Below are 21,506 nucleotides of genomic sequence, written 5' to 3'. Positions count from 1 at the left end.
CTGTAGCTCAATGTAACCACGCCTGTCAGTTGGAGTGATGACATCATCGTGTTCCATTACACAGGTGTTTATATTTGAGCTAACGAGCTCTGTAGAGATCAAAGGTTTGCATTTTTCTGAATGAGAGATAAACCTCTTACATGTGAACGTTTTGTGGAAGAACCGTAACAGATATCTGAAATTTCAAAACGTGAAGCATGTCAAGGACCTTGAGTATCTGAAGTGTGCTTTTTGTGTACTTTCGGGTTAATAATGTGGCCTTTTTGGGAGTTTAACTAAAGGTGTGCGGCTGCTGCCGTGAGGAAATATCAGCCTGAAATTACAATGGGCTTTAATGGAGGCATGTTGAAAGTTGTTGTCACTTCATGCCCTCAAGAGGTATTTTGTTTAATTATTTTGCTTAATGTCAATTTTCAAGCTACGAGATGTTTTCCTACGTTTGTCATGATAAATTATGTCTCAGGAATGTAGAGTTTGGAAAATATATGAAGGCAAATTTCAAGATTTCCTACCCTCTAGCTGTGACATGACACGCTCTAGTTAATGTTAAAATGTGAAGAAAACCTCTAAAACAAGGTCTGAACAATGTTTAATATCTCTAAAAGTAAGAATCAGATTTAAATGTTTTACACGAATAATATCAGAAAGATGTGTAACATTTTAAAGTTGGAATGAGGTTTCTGAGTGAAAGTATGAATGAACAGTTAGCAGTTGAAGTCGCATGAAGATTTGTTGAAGTCTGAAGATTTCCTCCATTTCAATGTTACAAATGTGATGTGTTATGGGATGTATCTCTGGAATGATGAAAGTTATGAATGAGAAAAGTAATAGCCATCGATTCGCGACCGAGCTGAACGTTTTGATGTTTGAACGGAGTTTCTGCGATGTTCAATGCGGGAGGAGAACAGGGACAAAATACCGGCGGAATAATAATAACATTTTCGTCCGTAGAATAACAGTTACACTAATTTAAAAACATAATAAAAATAACTAGAAACATTGTTACTCCCCACTCTAGAGGTAGAGAGAAACAACATACACCAGTGTGGAATTGGTAAATATTATATGTATTTATTATAATAATAGTGGTAACCAAAATAATAAAGGCGTGCAGCCTGGCATACACAAAATGCCAAATAATGTTGGCTAACAATCAATGTGTATCTATATAGCCCAATATCACAAATGTTACATTTGTCTCAGTGGACTTCACAGTTTGTACAGAATATCAGTATGACAATACGACACCCTCTGTCCTTAGACCCTCACATCGTACAAGGAAAAACTTCCGGAGAAAACCCACAGTTTAAAGGGAAAAATGGGAGAAACCTCAGGGAGAGCAACAGAGGAGGGATCCCTCTCCCAGGACGGACAGACGTGCAATAGATGCCGTGTGTAAATTGAAAAGATAATATATTTGTAACATAGGTAGTCCAAATGTTTGGAAATGCATGTGTGTATAATAGGAAGATGAATCCACGAGGATATCCATCCAGGACCGATGATCCAGGACCACAGCCACGACTCAAGATCCAGGGCTCGCGATCCAGGACACACGACCGCAGGATCATCCATGACTCAGGATCCCGGCGTATATAGACACCAAAAACAAAGACATTTTGGGAAGCTGGGTTAATCGGAACATGAGAGTACACAGGTATAAACAGAGAGAAGGAAGAAGTAAGATATCCCCCGACAAACTAAGCCTATATCAGCTAAACTATAGGCTGAATCTAATCTAACTATAAGCTTTTATTGAGATTTGAAATATTCGGTTATTTTCAAAAGCTTTTTTAGTCTGATGCTTCAATTCATTTTAAACAGACCGTTCAACAAAAGGATAGGCCTACCCACAATTTAAATATTGGATTGTTCTTAAGTCAGATGCCATTTTCATTACAATTGTGGTCTTACCTTGACTTGAAGATGAAGTCCATGCTATCCTTCTGGACAACAATCTCTATTACTTTTTTGTAAAAGTCCTCCTTATCTTCCTGTAGTTTCAAAAGTCTAGTTTGTTGTTCGCGTCTACCGTCCCTGCGTAGAATAACAGTAGCAACAAGAACCTGTGGGCTCACTTGCGCCCCCTTCAGTGCGGCAGAGGTTGTGGCTGCCTCCCCTGGTGCTTTTTTTCATTGCCGTTGTATGATGAGACCAGCAAGCCTAAATATCATATATTCGTGAAATAAGTTATTTAGAGAATATGGATGGTGAGGATAAATGTAATAAAGGGATCTACAAACATTACATTTGTGACATACAGTGAGATGGTGCAGGCATGCGCTTAGGGCCCGCTTTCCAGCCAGTTTCTGTGGGGTGACGCATTCTGAGGTGAGGCAGAGCTCATCTCTGCCTCACCTTACCCCATAATAACTGGCTTGAGCGTGCTCACAAAATAAGTGCCCGTGCTAAATTAGTGCCCGCGCTCCAGCCAATTACTGTGGGCTTATGAGAGGCAGAGCTCGTCCCTGCCTCACTTCTCATCGCTACCCGTAGTTGTAGCGAAAAGTGGCCTTCGTCGATTTTGGCTGCATCTACGTCTAATTTCTGGAAACACCAGGTGAATACCCCACTTGTCACAATAATATCATCATGCCATTGCATATATGTGGTATTTTAGAGTTGACAAGATATTGATTAAGGCAATAGACTATGATCGGCAAATTTGCTGATTTTGACTATAAAAAGCGATTGGAATCATATATAAATCACATTTACAAAACAGATCAGTGGAGACATTTTATTATTATTACTATTTAGTTTTTCTTTAGTTGTTTTTCCGTTACATTGGAGTATGACAGGTGAGGCTCTGACTCCCCTGACTGCACGTCGCTGGTAAACGAAAAAAGGCTGTACAAAAACACAGCTGCTAGTAATCAACAGGCGCTAAACGCTAAGCTACCCTGGATCCTACTCACACAATTATACGGCAATATCTTACTAAGTACAGAAGCACGGATTTAACACGCTGCTAAACAGTATAGCTTTAACACATAACACTAGTGATGGCAGTTTGACACTGAAGCTTCGAACGGAGCTTCAACCCTGGACTTCCTATTCCATAGAAGCAGTGCTTCGAAGCTTGCTTCAAATCACGTGACATGTGACCTCCGAAGCAGCAACTGCTTCAAATCACGTGACATGTGACGTCCGAACCAGCAACTGCTTCATTTCCTGAATGAATCACTTGACTGGTTCACAGTCCATTCACGCGATTCAATGCACTGCCTCGTATCGATTCTGACAGGTGACGGGTTGAAACAGTTTCAAATTTGAGCGCTTCAACACTTTATAACCGCTCTAAACAATGCGCAATGTGTGGGTTGTTGTCGTAGTTTGCCTTGTTGCTGTTGAGTTGTTGTTGGCATTGCATTTGAATTGGATCATTATAGAGCAAGCCAGGAAGAAAGATAGGTCGTTCTGGCTCGTGAAACACTTCGAAATGTGGAGAAGCACTGAACAAAAATAAATTGAGTAATATAAAAACACTTCAATGGTCTAAGGAATAGATAGCCCAGTGGATAGAGCCGGCGGCCAGGATGCAGCGATGTCCTCCGCTGGTTCAAAGCCCGGCATAGTTAAACTTTTAATCATTGCTTTTCAAATGTAATGACTGATAAAAGGCCCTCTCCGCCCAAAAACATGTCTAGCACTCTCTAGTCTCTTCTCAATAACCCAATACACACAATTATCAATCTTTAATTGCAAATAGAACATGATATTCAGTCTTAGTGTGTGTGTGCATCGAACATTTTTCAAGGCAAAGATACGTTAAACCCACTGCAGCCTTGCACTTCGCCAGGAGAGGTCGCTGTAACTGAAGCTTCGAGAAATGAACCTATTTCCGACACAATTGTCCAAGTGGTTCGACGCTTCATTCAAAGCTTCATTTTGCCATCACTACATAACACAACAGCACTAAACGTCAATCAAACGAGTAAATGCACCAAGAGGCTAGAGGCGTGTGTCCCACATCACAGAGCCTCCCGAATGATCTCAGTCCACGGCCTTTGTACTCCTCCCCCGGAAGATGTGCCGGATGCAGGCAGGGATTGGAGGACGTCGATCCAATCACCTCTCCGGATACGAGGGCGGGACAGCCAATGACATTGAGGGAACCGCACAGCTCATTTACACACACACACACACACACACACACACACACACACACACACACACACACACACACACACACACACACACACACACACACACACACACACACACACACACACACACACACACACACACACACACACACACACACAGAATGAATAGCACCAGGAAGCCAGCGGCTGTAACAAACATACAAAAAAATATATAAAAAACATACAAATATAAAAATGTAATGTTCAACTAGTATTAAAAGCCAGTGCAAAGAGGTGAGTTTTTAGCTGAGATTTAAAAAGTTCAATAGACTCAGCAGTCCGGATATGTGCTGGGAGGCTGTTCCACAGTCTGGGAGCTGCAACACTGAAAGCCCTGCCACCTCTGTTTTTTTTTTCCTGCACCGAGGAACTACCAACATATGAGCTGAGCGCAATGCTCTAGCTGGAGCATGGCGATGCAACAACTCAGACAGTTGTTTAATGTTGTTATAACTTGCTTTTATCACTGCCTAGTACAGTACAAGTTATTTTGCCTTTCATCTGAAACATTCCTTTGCTGCAACACTATTCATTTTCCTAGCCATAGCTGACAGGAATCAAGCACATATAAGCAAGTCACTCGTATGTCAGTTGTAATAAAATGCAAAGCAATATTTATCAAGTCAATCCAGTCGGAAGGGTTCTCCAAGACACATTGCTACACATATTCCAATTACTTGTATACAGACTCTCCTTGCAGTATTTATGTTCTATTGCATTTGTATTTATTTGCATTATTTTATCTGTTTTATTGTGTTGCACTGTTGGAGGAGCCTGTGACCTAAGATTTTCATTGACATATCTATACTATGTACAAATAACAAAAAAAGCCTTGAATCTTGAATCTGTTTTTTTATTATCCTTGTCAGGTTATATATTACAAAGGTTGAAAACGGTATAGTTTATGGATGCAATTTTTTGCTGAGAAAGCAACCCTACAACAAACATGTGAACTGTGCAACTTTTGTCAAGTGAACATGTTGTGCTGTTCTCTGATGTTAGGTTAATCTTTCACGGCAAAACATGAATTAACATTTAACAGGTCACCCTTATAACAGTAATAACAGAAACCTGTATGTCTAGACAAATGCCAGAAATTACTTTAGCCATATCCAGTCTGAAAGTTCACTAAGTCAAAAGGTCAGGTTATTTATTACCATGGCTAAACATTTTTGGGGAATGCAAAAACTTGTTGACTGGTCACTTGCATTTCCACAATACACAGCGTTTATTAAATGTGTGGGGTTTTTTTTGCATTAAAAAAGGTAACACACCTGTTGCATTCTATCATGAAATTAATGTATGTAATGAAAAAAAAGTTGCAACAGTTATTTGACATTTGACAAAACTTGTGTTATTAAATATTATTGTAAGGATATTTTCTGGTTCCCTTTTAAGCTAACATACATCTCCACAAGTAGATTTAAACTTCAAGTTTTCATTCAACCATTTCAGTTACAAAATAGATGTTTGGGAAAATGAAAGAGTGATGTTTTCAAATGGCAAAAAATGTGTTAACCAATGAGAAATGTTAACAATACTAACACAATAGAAAAGCGATATTCACATATATTATTCACATAATATAACTTTCATTAATGAAGTGCTAGATTGTCAAAGTGGACTTTGAAGATGTACCAATCGTATTGTTGTTTCTTTTCCACTGCATGGACGCTTTATAAACCTGTTATAAAGCAATAAAAAGGAAGAAAAACATTACTGGCTGCACGGTAAGGACTGTGATTTCAAGGCAAGACATTCATGCTGTGTGATAATAGTGCTCAAACTACAGTTAATGTATTAAGATAATCTCAATCCTACTGGAATCAAGAATTAGTTGGCATTGTTGCATTAAAACGCTTTTTATTAATGTGCTGTTCATCTTTTTGTCAGTATAGCATGCCAAGTAAAAAGGAACATATTTAAGAGTGTAACAGAAAGTCAAATGAATAATGTTTTAAAATGTGAATTATGTTTAATAAGTACCCCATAGTTATTAAATATGTTAACCATCATTTATTACTTTATATCTAAAAATGAGGTTGGCATTAAAGAAGCTTCATAACTATTTCCTAAGGTACCCACCTTTCTCTCTTATGCATCCGTGTCATAGTTTCAGGTAGAGGTTTTCCAAAACTCTCCGGCAGGAAATAAGTAGCGATGGCAGCCACAACAGCCAGAGTCGACAGTATAATATAAGGAAGATATAATATGTATGTATCTAAAAATTGAAAAGGTAAGGTTTAGATTGGAGAAAAGTCTGGGGGCTTTAGATGAAGTTATGTCAGAGTGTGTGTAAGGCTCTCAAACTTTCTGAAGATATAACAAACTGGACATGCATTAATGCAGCAAATGCAAATGTACTCACTCAGCCTTATTACAAAAGGTGCTATACTTGATCCCACTCTGGAGACAGTCGTGCACGTCCCTATTGCTGTGTTCCTTAGCACTGTTGGGTAAAGCTCTGTCAAGTATGTGAACATCAGGGAGAAAGTAGTGGTAAAAGCATATTTGCCGAACATCTCCAGTGCAATACAGAGATTGGGTAGACCTACAGAATAAAGAAATTGTTTGTCAACTGTTGTTTTTCATTAATAAGATACACAACTGTAGCACTTGATTTTACCCATGTTTGTACTAGGAAGCCATTTTCTCCTACAATACAATAACAAAGGTTACAAACCTCATAATTTAAAGTAAAGCTTAACTAATTCCTGACTCATGATGATTAAATGCACAAATCAATGCAATAGTTCTTTCCCTTGCTCACCATTAAATACAAAATCCAGTAATTGAGTTTGTGAGAAGTTCCTATATAATTGTAGCAGTTATTTAACCCAACAGAGGTAAATATAAAGTATGTTTGGTGAATAGCTTGAATAAATAACAATTGTGAATTTTCTTAAAGATATAAAGCGTTCTCTATATTAAACCTTTGTTCTGAGACTCCCCCCATATTTGTTTTGGGCTTACTTTGAGGCACCAGTAGTATGAGGTAAAGCGGCATTGCTCCAAGAAGCAAAGAGGAGATGAGAGACGGTCGGCGGGGAAGGTAGTGCAGAATCAGCCAGCTAGAAATGTAGGCTGGTACCTCTACAGCTGCTGAGATGAAGCAGCTGATGTAGGGGTTAGCATGAAGCTGAGCTGTGTTCAGGGACAGGCCAAAGTATCCTGTTGTTGAACAGAAGCTGGGCAAGACAAAGACACCAACGGATCGGAGATGATTGAATATATCAAAAAAAGAACTGTTAAGAAAATAGAATGAATGTATATTTGAGTGATTAGAGTAAACAGATTGTTCCTGTGTTGAATATGTGTTGTGTAATAAGTGATAATTATAATGGTTTGTTTTATGTGAATGTGCATTTACATGTAGCCTACATGAGTTTGAGTGGGATGAGCCCTCTCAGACATCATAGTAGCTGTTAATAATGCAGAAAAATCTCATTGTAAGTAAATGAAATAAAAAGCAGCATACTTACAACACAAAGCAGAAGATAAGTGTTGTGGTTCTCATGCTGCTTTTCCTCAGCAGGTCGAGGGACATTGGCTTTTTCTATAGGCTGTGTGTTTTTCTCATCACCCTGCAGAATTGAAAACAAAATTAAACCCTGTGTTGTGGTTTCTTTCCTCAATGGCCTAATATCTATATGAAAACAACAATAAACATGCATTTTTCTAATTTAAATACAAATGTGTCCATCCAGAAAATGACAAATGGATATATCATATGGCGCTATGATGAGACAACATGGTAATGTTTGTTTAAAATGAGATTATGTACTAGCGCTACCAGTGGGTTATATGATTTAAACCCCTTGCTCTGGGGTACATTTTGTGAATGGTCCTGCTAGCGTCTCTCCCTGCTCTGGATTTTTGGCTAGAACCCCTTCTATTTTTAATGTGTGTGGTTGTGTACTGTATTTGTATTATTTTAAATTAGGACTAATTGCAAGGCTAATCGAGATGTTTTTGACCATTCATTTTTACAGACCTATAACACATATATGTTGCTTGTGAAATTACTAAATCACTTTAGATGTGTTAATACCCTGGCCTACAACATTCCTGACAATGATACACATAAGAAAAGTATTATAAAACGGAGTACCAACAACAGGAAAAGCAGATACACTTACACTGTAATCTTCAAAGATGATATTCGGAACCTTAACTTTGTTCCACTTAGCAGCCTTTCTCACTATGGCCTCAGCCTCCTCCACTTTTCCCTGAGAGAGCAGCCAGCGAGGAGACTCTGGGATGAACCTGCGTCAGTGTTTCAGATAGACAGAAAGCAAGACTCGGGCTGGATCAGAGAGACTTTAAAGACAAAGTATAAAACATTTTGTATTGATAGTACAGTTGAATATAGACAGGAAAGAGGGAGAGCGACGGGAGAATTACACATGTATTCATCTTGTACTTTAGTGTGACTATGGGAATACCTCTATAGGGAATGTATGTAAAACATTGATTTAAATTTATACTTTCATGTAATGCAACATACGTCCAGAGAGGGAGGTAAAGCAGGCCGGGTAAAGACGAAAACAACATGAGAGATTTCCAATCCCTCAAAAAGTGAGCAGCAAGAGGTAGACTCATGTAACCAATGGCAAAGCCTAAACACGAGCCCAACGATGAGTAAAGGACTCGCACATTGCCAGTCAAGATCTCAGCGCCTGTGTGCAGAGATAAGAGAGAGAAGTTTTAACACATTCCTGCATTGTGTTTTATTTACGACAGAGGCACTATTATAGACGGTGACATGTACCCAGCACTAAAGCAGCCACAAAGTTGGACATCTGTCCCAAACCATTGAAGAAGAGGAGGATAGTAAACATAGTCCACGAAGTAGAGAAGACCTGAATGAAGGAAAATAACGTCTGAACTGCCATGGTTGCAAAGAGCACAGGTTTTCTTCCAAACCTATGAGACACAAGTGAACATAATAAGAAAAACAAATGCATAACCTAGTATATACACATATATGAACATAATAGTTTTTCTGTCGAATATTTGAGTGTAGATGTGCTCCACACAAACATGTGTGTTTACAGTTTTTGTGACATAAAAGAAAAAAAACCACTTAAGGTTACGTTATATACTATATCACGGCATTATTGAGCACCATGTAATCTGATGCTGGAAAAGCTTTTTATAATCTGTAAGGCACAATAACACAAAATCCAACATAATGGGTTTTAGTAGCTGTGTATAAAATCATGCTCCATGTGTCTTATGCGTCAGTTGGAGTAGGCCACAGCAATGCTAGTAATGTATACATCACATGGTTCTGGTGTTTTATAGTACCGGTCTGACAGCTGTCCTGAGAAAAAGGATCCAAAAAGAACTCCAATGAAGTAAACTGTGGCGGTGAACGGCTGCTTCCACTCATCACTGCACACCAGGTCGAACTGGAATATCCAAACAATACCATATTTAAAAATGACATTGTTGGCATTGTTCAGGGTATTTCCCCGGTAATGTTATGATCTCTCTGCAGCTCTGATGATGCTAAGTCTGTGTGGTAAAATGTGCCCCTGTAAATAACCACTGTAGCGGCAAGTGACACGGGGGACTTTTTTAGTACTTTTAATAATTATGTGACAATGATGCAGTGATCTTGCAGAGATACAGTCACAACACTTGATAGATATGTAGTTTAGATTTGTAATTATTATTTTTTGTTTACATTTAACGAAGATATTCACTTTAAAATCACAAGAATGAAACCATCTATCTGAAAGAGAGAGAATATTCTAATCTGGAGACAAACAGGCTGAACTTGCCAGTCTTGACTAGCAGGTGGAAAAACTATAGGTTACTTACGCAACCCCAGTTCTCAGAGTAACATGAAGTGAGATGTCTCACTATGGATGCGCCTCATCGCGGAGCAAACAGAAGCATCAATCTCATTACGCCAATCCTGATTGGCTGGTGATCTTGACGTCAGCGTCAGGGAATTCACCCCCTATAAGTAGCTTGCGCCACGACGCATGCGTCATTCAAAATAAGCACCTCTTTCTCGCTTCACCATAGCAAGGAGGGCCATCTGGTGAGACATCTCACTTCATGTTACTCTGAGGACTGGGGTTACGTAAGTAACCTATAGTTCTCATTCATAACACTCCGTTCGATGTCTCACTATGGGAAATTGTAGCTCCCGTATTGCCAGATGAGCTTATCTCGAAAATCACCAAACCAACCAGAACTTTAACAGGTAGAGCTCTGACTCAACCAGGTGCCCAGCATTGCTTGAGTCACACTGGGAGTAGAACGTCCAAACTGTTAAGAGGCAGACAAAAGTGAGCGGCGAGGACCCGCTCGCCGCTTGCACCAATGTCTTGGATGGGAGACATCCTGGACAGAGCCCAGGATGCAGCCAGATCCTGAGTCGAAAGAGCTCGCGGACCCGAGGGTGCCTGCAAACTCTGACTCGTATGGGCCCCAAAGCAATTGCTTCCACAAACTAGTGGGAGAGCCGTTGCTTAGTAACAGGCTTGCCCTTATAAGGGTTAGCCCAGGACACAAGGGGTTTGGTCATTATGACGAAGCACCCTTGATCTGTCCCTGTACGTGCGTAAAGCACGGGCTGGACACGGCAAATCCGGCCGCTGTTCCCCGGAGGAATACAGTGGAGGGGAGGATGCCTTAATGTCAAATGTGGTACCTGAACCAATCGCCTTAAGATAAAGGCAGGGTTGGGCTTCAACCACACTCTGTTTGCCCTGGGGCGAACTGAGCGCATGAAGACTGTACAGATAGCGCATGAGTGCCACTGGCTCGCTTGGCAGCTGCCAGGGTCAGCTTCATGTTACACTGTATTCAGATTGTACCACTCACGGGCCAAGCCCATAGAGCCAAGCGCTCTCGGTGTGGGTGAAAGATCGCCCCCCCCGCTTGGGACAGTATGTCCCTGCGTAGTGGGAGCTGCCATGGCTGCCCGCACAGCAGCTGATATATCTCCGCTAGCCAGTACATAGCTGGCCAGTGCGGAGCTATCAGAATAAGTGTGTGGCGTTGCTCTCTCACTCTGGCCAGAGTTGGGGGTATCAGAGCCAGGGGTGGAAAACGCGTACAGAAGGCCCGGGGGCCAATCGTGCGCGAGTGCATCCACGCCTAACGGTGCATTTAGATCGCGCATCGAAAAGAACAGCTGACACTGAGTGTTGTCTTTCGATGCGAACAGATCCACCGCGGCTCTGCCGTAACGCACCCACAGCTGGCTCACAATCCTTGGATTTAGAGTCCAGTCTGCATAAAGTGGTATACCTCTGGACAGTAGATATACCCCGAGGTTCATCACTCCCAGTACGTGCGTCGCTCTCAGGGAGAGGAGACGTCTACCGCTCCATAGCATAAGTTTGCGCGCCAGTGTGTGTAACTGGAGAGAACGCAAACCCCCATGGCGGTTAATATACGATATTTTGGTCGTATTGTCTGTCCTCACGAGGACATGATGTCCCCTGAGGAAAGGCAGAAAGCATTTTAGGGTGAGAAACACCGCTAAAAGCTCCAGGTAATTTATGTGCGCCCGCTGGAGGTCTCTGCTCCAGAGACCCCTCACCGGGCGACCTTCATAAATACCTCCCCAACCTATCAGACATGCGTCCGTGGTGACCACTTTCCGTGGAAAGGACAGCACCCATAGGCACACCTCGTAGTAGAAAGTTGGGTGCAGCCAGTGGCGCAGTGCCATTACGCATTTCACAGTAACCATCACTCTCCGCGCGCGGGGTTTAGTTTTAGGGCGGCCACCCAGCGCTGAAACTCCCTCATGTGTAAGCGTCCCAGTCGTACGACCAGGATGGCTGACGCCATGAGCCCCAGTCATGATCTGAAGAGAACATGTTTGCGCAGCTGGAAATGAGCGAGACAAGCTCTGAAAGCTTTCACTCTTTCCGCTGACAGGCGGGCTGTAAAGGGCACCGACTTCAGGTGTAAACCCAGGAAGAGTATAGTCTGCGCGGGGCACAACATGCTCTTCTCTGTGTTTATTATGAAACCCAGGTTGAGCAGGTGCTTTACGAGGACATTTGTCTGCGTAACAGCCTCCTGCTCCGACTGTGCGAGAAGCAGCCAGTCGTCCAGGTAGGTCACCAGGCGAATACCCTGTTGTCTTAACGGGGCTATCGCGGCTTCCGTACATCGTACAAACACCCTTGGACTGAGAGACAGACCGAAGGGGAGTACTCTGTATTCATACAGATCCCCTGAAATGCGAATCTCAGATATTTCCTGTGTGGGTAATATACTGGGATGTGAAAATACGCATCTTTCAGGTCGACTGATGTAAACCAGTCGTTTTGTCGCACGAGCCGCAGCAGAGATGTGTGAGTGAGCATTCTGAACTTATATCTTTTTAGATATTTGTTCAGAGCCCTCAAATCAAGTATTGGCCGAATTCCGTTCCCTCCCCATTTGGGAACGAGGAAGTACTTAGAATAGAAGCCGCCCTGACTCTGCTCGGCGGGTACAATATATATAGCCCTCTTTTCTAGGAGTGAGAGAATCAATCTCTCCAGAATGTGGGCTGACTCTCCTCGGGCCTGTGAATGCAGAATGCCCGAGAAGTGAGGGATGGTGACAGCGATTTGGAGTCTGTAGCCCCGTGTTACTGTCTTGAAAACTCAAGCAGATGATGTGAGCATCTTCCACTGCATGCTCCTTAGAGCCAGTGGAGATGTCACATCTCTTCCCCTCTGAGTCTCTATTTGTTGTGTTATGGGGCCCTCTAGTGTCCTGAACACAGTGGTGCCCCTTTTCGACAATCCCACCGACACAGCGCATGCGCATGACGGTGGTGCCTTCACAACCCCAGCCGGCACTGCGCATGCGCATGACGGTGGTGTCTTCACAACTCCAGCCGGCACTTGCGCATGAACGTGACGGTGGTGCCCTTAAAGCCCCAGCCGGCACTGCGCATGCGCGTGGCGGTGGTGCCTTCACAGACCCGCCTGTAATCCGCCTTTTGAGAGATGCCGTGCTGCTCTCAGAAGGGAACAGTTGACAGGCTGTTTATTGGTTTTATTGTTTTTCTTTTCATTTTTTTGAGGCTGCGCCCTCGGCCTGAAGCCTGGATGCGTCAGCGGGCAAATGTTTTATGACAGAAAAATCAACCAATGTGTGACATATGTTTGTGCGGAACTTGAGGATGGTGTTGAGGCATCTCTCGAGGCGGCGGGAACACATATAGAGCAGGGGAACCGTGGACTTCCAGCTCTGTCACAGAGGGGAGAAGGAGGGGGCTGTCACGCCGCTTGCTTCTTCTTCCTCGACTGCTGGCCGAATTCTGGGTTGGCTGCGCCTGAGCTGCAGCCGGAACCGGAAATTTTCTAGGCCAGCTCGCCCTTGTCTCCAGCCTGGGCTGGGGACTCGGGGCGGGCTGCGACCTCTGCGTCTTCGGTGCTTTAAACCGAGCATGGTTCGAGGCAGCTTGGGGCGAAGGACTGCTGCTGCGAAGGACTGCTGCTGCGAAGGACTGCTGCTGCGAAGGCAGCGGCTGGACCCTTCGAGGGGAGGCAGAGGTGGAGTGCCTCGTCCTCCTTATTTTTTCGACTCGCACCTCCTTGCATGGAGGCGAGAGCGGAGCCGAAGATTCCCTCGGGAACGATAGGCATATCCAGCACATCTTCCTTTTTCCGGTCTGGGAGGTTGGTGAGGTTGAGCCATCTCACTCTTTCCTGCACCACCATGATCCCCATTGCCTTGCCCGTGGCCAAGACGGCGCAGCGTTGGACACGGAGACAAATGTCCGTGACCGCGTGCCATCTCGTCCAGAGTGGCTGCCCCCGGGTTACCCGACAGGTCCTTGCAGAGCTCTGCTTGGTAAGCGGTTAGCAGCGAGGACACATTCAGGGCCCTGTGGACAACGCTGCAGCTTTGTAGGACCGTTCAGTCATTGTCGACTGAAATCGGTCCGACTTTGCTGGCAGCGTGGGGTTCCTGCTTGGTGACGGGCCCATCCTCGGTAGGAGGGTGGGCCGCTACCAGCGGTTCCATGGGCGGTATGCGGAGCAGGCCGAGCTTCTCCATTCCGTCACAGTCTAGGGAGGAGGCACCCTGGATTGGGACCTTGTTGCTGAAGGGCCGGTCTCTCCACGACACCGACACCTCATCCAACATCTCCGGGAAGACCGGAAGGAGTTGCCTCTTTGTCCGCGCTGCTTGGGGAAAATGTTTCCCTTCGTAGCGGGACCTGGAGGTCTCCTTGGCCATTTCAGGCCACGGGACGTCGAGTCTGGCCTCAGCGTGTTTACACACGCCCTGCAGGTCCATGCCTCAGACAGGGCGAAGCTGGTGTGCTATCGCAACGGGAGAGCAGCCCTCGCTCCAGGCTTGCAGCCTGAGCCGATGACATGAAGGTGTTCTCTTCCTGTTCATCCGACTCGGACAGGAGGAACGCCAAGGCGTCCTCTTCGTCCTCCTCGTAGTCCAGCTCGAGGACATCCTCCGTGGGGTGAGACCAGGTGAGGTCTAACCGGGAGCCCCAGCTCGGTAAAGCGTGGGGGTCCCGTTCCCGCGTGTCCTTGGCCGTCACCGGGTCCCGGCCTGCCAGGGCGCGGGATTCCGGTTCTGTAGCGCCATCGCAGATAATGAGCCCAGACCGACACGGAGAGGGGTTCACTCATCTGCAGCAGACGCCCCCGTGTCTTGACTGCCGGCCGGCGGGTCAGTGGACATGGGGGGGTCCTGTTCCGACAGGCTAGCTTGTCGTGCTAGCCGTCGGCGGAGGCTCTTCACGGTGTAGCGGACACAATGTCCGCACGAGCCGGGGTTGTCGATAGCGCCTCGGGCGGGTTCCAGCCCGAGCAGACCTGGTGTGTGTCCTGCGCCCGAGATCTTCAACCCGCAGCCGCAGAGTCGAGCCACTGAGTCGAGCCACCGAGTCCCTGACCTCCTCTGGTGTGAGGGAGAGAGGCTTCCATCTTGTTCGCCTCGTGGCGTGGAGAGGGCCCGCTCTCAACAGGTAAGATGGGAGAAAAAAGATGTTACCAACCTGTCCTTAATCCGGAGAAAAGGACGGTGTGGGTCTTTTATTCCCGGAGAATACTGACTGGTGTGACAGTATGCTCCTTTAATCCTTTCTTCCTCCGTGGAGAAGAGAAAATAAAAAACTTCCTCGCTACCGTGGTGTCGATAGTGAGGGAGCGAGCTAGCAACAGGTGTGTTGCTAGCTTAAAAAATCAGACCTACCTTACTTTCCGGGGAAGAGAAGTGCGAGGTCGATTTTAATACTAACTGCGTGAGCACTACCGTCTTCCTGCAAAGCAGAAGGAGTAGCCGACGAGCGCCCGTCGACCGAAATGGGTATTTGGGTTCAGTCTGTGGACCGTTAAGCTTGTCCGGCTACTATAGAGATGTGCTCTGAAGCGAGAAGAGGTGTTTGAATGACGCATGCGTCGTGGCGCAAGCTACTTATAGGGGGTGAATTCCCTGACGCTGACGTCAAGATCACCAGCCAATCAGGATTGGCGTAATGAGATTGATGCTTCTGTTTGCTCCGCGATGAGGCGCATCCCATAGTGAGACATCGAACGCAGTGTTATGAATGAGAACAAGACAATTTGCACAGCAGTCAAAGGGCACGTCTCGGGAAGAGAGTAGATCCCTATCTAGCACATTGAATTTGAGATGTTTGTGTAAATTCATAATACATTTAATACACAGTACCTCGTCCAAGATAGGCAAACAATATTGTATTACAGTCAAAAATAGAAGAAAACTGTTAAACATTAAGCTTGTTAACATTCTATGCTTACATTGTTCTGTGGAGGGATTATTAGTATAGGTACAATAATAAGCAAGCATTAACATGTCTACTGACTGACAACAGCTGTGTTCACTCCGCTGTGTCAGCTGTGCTAAGGCACAGAGGTTTTAGACAAATCCAAATGATATGAATATAACATTTAGAAAGTACTTAGCTGATTTAGTACACATTAAGAGAAAATGAAAAAAGCTTGCACTGAAGCACGTATAGTATCAACAATGGTATAAAAAATGCAAGACATAAAACAAACTGACTGCGAAGGTCGGGTAAAAAGGTTTGGCATGCACACACACACACACCTCAGAGACTACGTTAGACTGGTAGATGTCTTTGCTGTAGCTCCACCCGTCCACACAGCCCTCCCTGTTCCAGTTCGGTGAGGTTGACGTCCCTGCCAGGAATGAAGCCCTGAGCAGAGAGGTTTCTGACAACATCCAGCCTGTACCTGCTGCACCTGCTCTGCTCCTGTTTCCCATTCACCACCTAACAGTCACAGTGATACAAAATTCACCAACACGTGTTATCAGAAGGTTGATTATTCAGTGAAAGTATGCTTTTACTGTGTAATGTGTTTATAGCGTGTAACACATTACATAGTGAAAGCCCCCACCCCCCCGGAAACACAGAGGGCCTCATCACATAACTTTGCGTGGCCAGGGCAGCCCTGCGTGTAAGGACATGTGGGAAACAAACGTTGGGCAATATAGCTGTGCACTAACAATACTCGTGATTGTCTCTACAGTGTACTATCACATAAGCATAGAGTGTAGCCAACATTTAGTTTAAAAAGATAATACATAGATATTTATATCCTTGTCTTTTTACAAGAAACCATCCCAGTGATGCGCCATCCCATGCATGCTTAAACTATTAAGGGTAACCTTTTGCTGGTTTGCCAAATGATTGTGCAAATAGTCTATCATTGAAAATACAAATATGTTATGTAGGACACAGTTGTTACATTTTCTCTAAGAAGATGCATTCAATGACGAAAACCTCTATGTTTCATTCTGGATATTAGGCTTTACATTTCATAAAGATATAATCCAAAAGTTTGTGTACAAAAAATGAATTCATATTTCCAGAAAAGCTTTAGCAGATTCACCTGTATTGGTATGATGGTTGTTTCCAGTCTTCTGTAAGGTGTTGAGAAAACCAGAACAACACAGTGATGTCCTGGCACATCCGTCAGGAAAACGAGAATGAAAGTACTAATCCCATTCGGCACGAGGCTCACACAAAGCAGGAAGAAGACAACCTGCTGGATAAACGTTCCCCACTGACCAAGAAATAGATGGAGTCAGCAAAAGTCCCTTCATAGTGTAAAAATATCTAGGATGACGATGACATCATCTGTCTTCCTGGAAATGTAATATAGGTAGTGATAGAGCCAGGCTGTGGCATACAAGAGAGTTGTAAAAAAAAAACTAAACTCGGATGGGACATTCCTATTCAGCCACCACCTTGTCTCGGCATGACAGTCAGCAAACCATGCAACACAATAACTTGATCCTCAACTGCACTGTCAGTACACAGCCTCTGTCAACCATTGTTTGCATGATTCACTCTTTATTAGAACTGTATTTATACATAGCAGGTTCACCGAGTGATATGCTCCTCCTTCTAGGAACGCCCTGATTATTTTGTTTGTTCCTCCCCTTTAAGAAAGACAGTGATAACCACAAATGCAGGTCACCCTGTACAGATGCATACAGAAAACAGTTTTTCTACCAGCATTTCAAGTGACTACGATCACTTTTGTAAAATTATATTTAAGCAATAATATGTCCAGTGTTTTGCAATATATCACGAGATAATGAATTAAAACCCCTGTATTATGATACATATCGCATTACCAGAGTTGTGTCAATAAAGTAAACAACTGTTTCAACCTTTAGAAGCAATAGTTGTCAAAGTCAAAAAGCGATGGATAAATACAGTTATTTTTATTAAGATCTTCACTGAAATATTTGAAATTACACAATGCTCAGTGCTGTAATAATTCATTTTTAAGTAATTCTAAACTTAAATACCAATAATACTACAGTCTGAGACAGTTTTTATTTTTTTTATAGAGACTCTATAAAAAAACGTAATCATACATATAATATATAAAATATATGCTTTGTAACTTTTCAAATACATTTTTGTTTTTATTATGAACCCAATCAACACATATTTTTTGTTCACTCTAGTTGTTTTGTTTCCTGTCTGCGCTTCACCACAAACCATCAGATCAAAAATGCAGAAAAACCTTAAGACGACTAGTTTCCACAGAACTGGTGAAAGAAAGCGGAGAAAATGAGGAGATATCTTTAAAATCAAATTGAATTTTCATCCGGTCAAGTCATCCAACAGTTCTGGTCAATGCATTATAATCCCCTCTTAGAATACCATATTGCTGTGATTTTAAATACATTTGAAATAAAGTCTGTAGAAACAAATAAGAAATGAACAAGAGAGATAAAGAAACAAACAAAAAGATGTGTGTCAACAATTCAACTCCTGAGCAACAGTGAAGAGAGCATGTTGTAAATACCAGAGAGCCATATGACCACCAGGTGGAGTAGGCCTACTGCATTAAGTGAAGTACTTTACTCCTTCAGGTAAAGTGAAAGTACCTGAAGGGCTCGACATTATAAATGGCCCGCTGGCCCGGAAGCACTATTTAGACACCCCGGGCCAGCATAACGTACTTTCCACTTGCCCGCTCGGGCCACTAAAAATATTGTTTAAAAAAAATGTTTCCTGTGGTATTGGTATTTTGACTAGCAATTTTGTTAAATTTTTTCGTTTATTAACGCTACAACATATAGCGTTTCATGAGTCGCTTGTCGTTGTTGGGTGAAAAGCAAACAGCTGTTTGCTGCGGAGCGCAGCGCGAGCAGGCTCCCGTGAGCGCGCTCCTTCACTACAGACCCGCGCCATATAGACTGAGAGTTACGTCATCTCCGTTCACTCCAATGGACCACTTTTTTACAGCAATGGCGGATCGTGGAGCCTCTCAATCGTTCCCCGGAAGTTAGCGCCAAGGCTAGCAGAGCTGTAGAGTTGCAGCATAATAGACCGTTCGTGACGGACTTTTAAAGGTAAGAAGAAGTTTAAAGATTTATATTGCGGATATTATCAGTACATCTGATTCAAATTAACATGTGTATTAAAGGATGTCAGTGGATTATCCTTAAATTAGTAGATTTAGGGAACGTTTACAGATAACAGATCAAGCTAGGATACCGGATCAAGTTAGCAACACACGTTGAACAGCCTTTTAATTGTAAATTCCGTTCTCTTAATGTCATTTCGTCCAACGTTGTTGAATTAGAGAAGAGGGGCTTCTAAACGGGATTGTATGCGGGGGTGGAGGGAGTTAAATATTAGATAAATATAACTTTGGTGCGTGTAAGAGTGAGTGTTTTTAGCAGAGCCATATTGTGTCCTTGTGATTATGTTGATTATTACCTGTCTGTATAATGTTGCAGCTCAGCTGATTTTGGATTGATGGCAAAGGGAGAGGGACTTAAGTGAGAGTGAAAACACAAGGTAAGTTTAATACTACTGTTTTATATAAGTAAGCATACTAAACATGTATTATATCACTGTATTATATAAGTAATCTTGTTAGTAACCTACTGTATGGCAGGTGGAGGGGCAGTGATGTTACAGGTGGAGGAGCAAAACTGCAAGACTGTAAACTCACAAGACAGAGAAATCAAAGTTTGTTCTCCAGAGAAGAGGTTGATTTCTCTTCAATTTTTTATTTCATATTTTCTAAAGATGTGGAAATGGCAAAAAAACTAAACTTGAGAGCTGTAACCAAGACAACTGTAACAACATGAGTAGAGAGCCACCAAGGTTTTTCAAGTCCCTCTCTTACTCCATTTTGCCAACCCAAACTTCCAGGTACATGACGGGACACCTTGCTTGTTTTTGTTGTTTGCGCTCCTCTGGCTGGGTGCTGGCAGGTGGAGGGCAGTGATCCCTTCCCTTTTCCCTAAATCTTTGAGACTAATGTAAGTAGAAGACATGGCACTGTACATTTTCGAAAATGTTAAATATTATACCACTTAAAAATAAGAAATATTACTTTTGTTACTAAGAGTTCATACTTATTATACCCGTGTCACCTTTCACACTATAGCTGTTGTAGAGGCTAAGCCAACGCTTTAAGCCTCTGAGGATCCGCTTGGTGGGTGTAATTGACACACACAAGTTTGCTGCCGAATAAAGGTCAGAAACAAAGTTTCCAGTTTGAAACAGTCCATTTATTTCCATTTTACTGGTTTCCATTTACTTGCTTCTTTCCATATTCACCACACGATATTACCGTTTACACAATACCTTTGCTTTGCTTGTAATCCCGTGTTTGGTGTGTGTGTTCTCCATGTGTGTTATACCCACAGTTAATTGGCTCCTACAGCTCCTACAGCTGTGATCATGAGCTATGGGCTTTGTAGATACAGGTCCCCGGGGTGAATCGTGGTGCAGGGGCCCTTCTCTTTTTGACCATAGGGTGATGCACGAAGATGGTGGGTATAGCCTCTGCTCTCAGCCTAGTCTTGCCCTTTTTTGTCTTGACAAACTGGTCTGCATCAAAATGTGCCTGCGGAGTGACTTGAGGTTACTTCACACAAAGAACAACTCAGTTTTGTCTGCCCACATTCCATAGTGGTTGAATACACAGTATTAGGAAACACTTTATACTTACTGGACATGTTATACTCATTACATACTGTATATCAAATATGACCAAGAATGTGAGACAACTTTATAGAAATTCATATCACATCTGTTACTGATGCCATTTGTCATACTTTGTTAAACTCACAAATAATAAAGTTCCATAACTTCAGTTGGGAACAAAGACCACACCTTATCTCCCCAAGGCAATTTCCCATCCAATAGGTGTGCTATATATACACAGTAGGTGTGTATAACCCGTTCTCCGGTCTGTTACTCCCTCTTTCAGCACAAGAACCAGGGGGATTCAATGGAGCCTGAATACCTGCACTGAGACCCTCACCCTGCACCCTGAGTCTCAACTCTGTTTTTCAAGCCTTTCCCTGTTTTTTTGTATTAAACAAAACATTAAGCTTTACCAATGGTGTGGTTTTCGTTTTGTGAAAAAGTGCAAATGCAGTGTTTGTATATAATTACCTCACATATTTGTTGCTGTTGGTCGTGAAATTACTCCTGCTGACTTGAGCCAGCCATTTTTCCTCCGCTCTGTGTCAGTGGGGAAGCCGTACATTCGTACTCCTTTCTCGGAGCGATTTGAGCATCCCCAGGCAGCACAGCAAACCATGGTGGCGACTAGGAGGCAGCACAGCAAACCAGGACAACACGGAGGAAAAGGCACAGACAAACTGCATGATATGCTATGCAATGTTTATTGAATTCCATGTATTTGCAATGGATGTTCCTAAAACAACACATTTAATCATCATCATCATCATCATCACATCATCATCATCATCATCATCATCATCATCATCATCATCATCATCATCCTGCTGCTGCTGCTGCTGCGGCTAGTCCTTTGATAGTCAGTCGGTCTCCTGTAAGATTTTCATTGACATATCTATACT

General features: G+C 43.3%; 1 pseudogene; it reads right to left on the bottom strand.

The window, feature by feature from the left end:
- Positions 1-7,193: 7,193 nt before the first annotated feature.
- Positions 7,194-17,397, bottom strand: LOC117458589 (solute carrier family 22 member 4-like; annotated as a pseudogene).
- Positions 17,398-21,506: the final 4,109 nt, after the last annotated feature.

Source organism: Pseudochaenichthys georgianus, chromosome 14, assembly GCF_902827115.2.
Source record: "Pseudochaenichthys georgianus chromosome 14, fPseGeo1.2, whole genome shotgun sequence".
Taxonomy (NCBI): Eukaryota; Metazoa; Chordata; class Actinopteri; order Perciformes; family Channichthyidae; genus Pseudochaenichthys; species Pseudochaenichthys georgianus.
The sequence above is the reverse complement of the archived record's forward strand: the minus strand, read 5'-3'. Positions and strand labels throughout refer to the sequence as shown.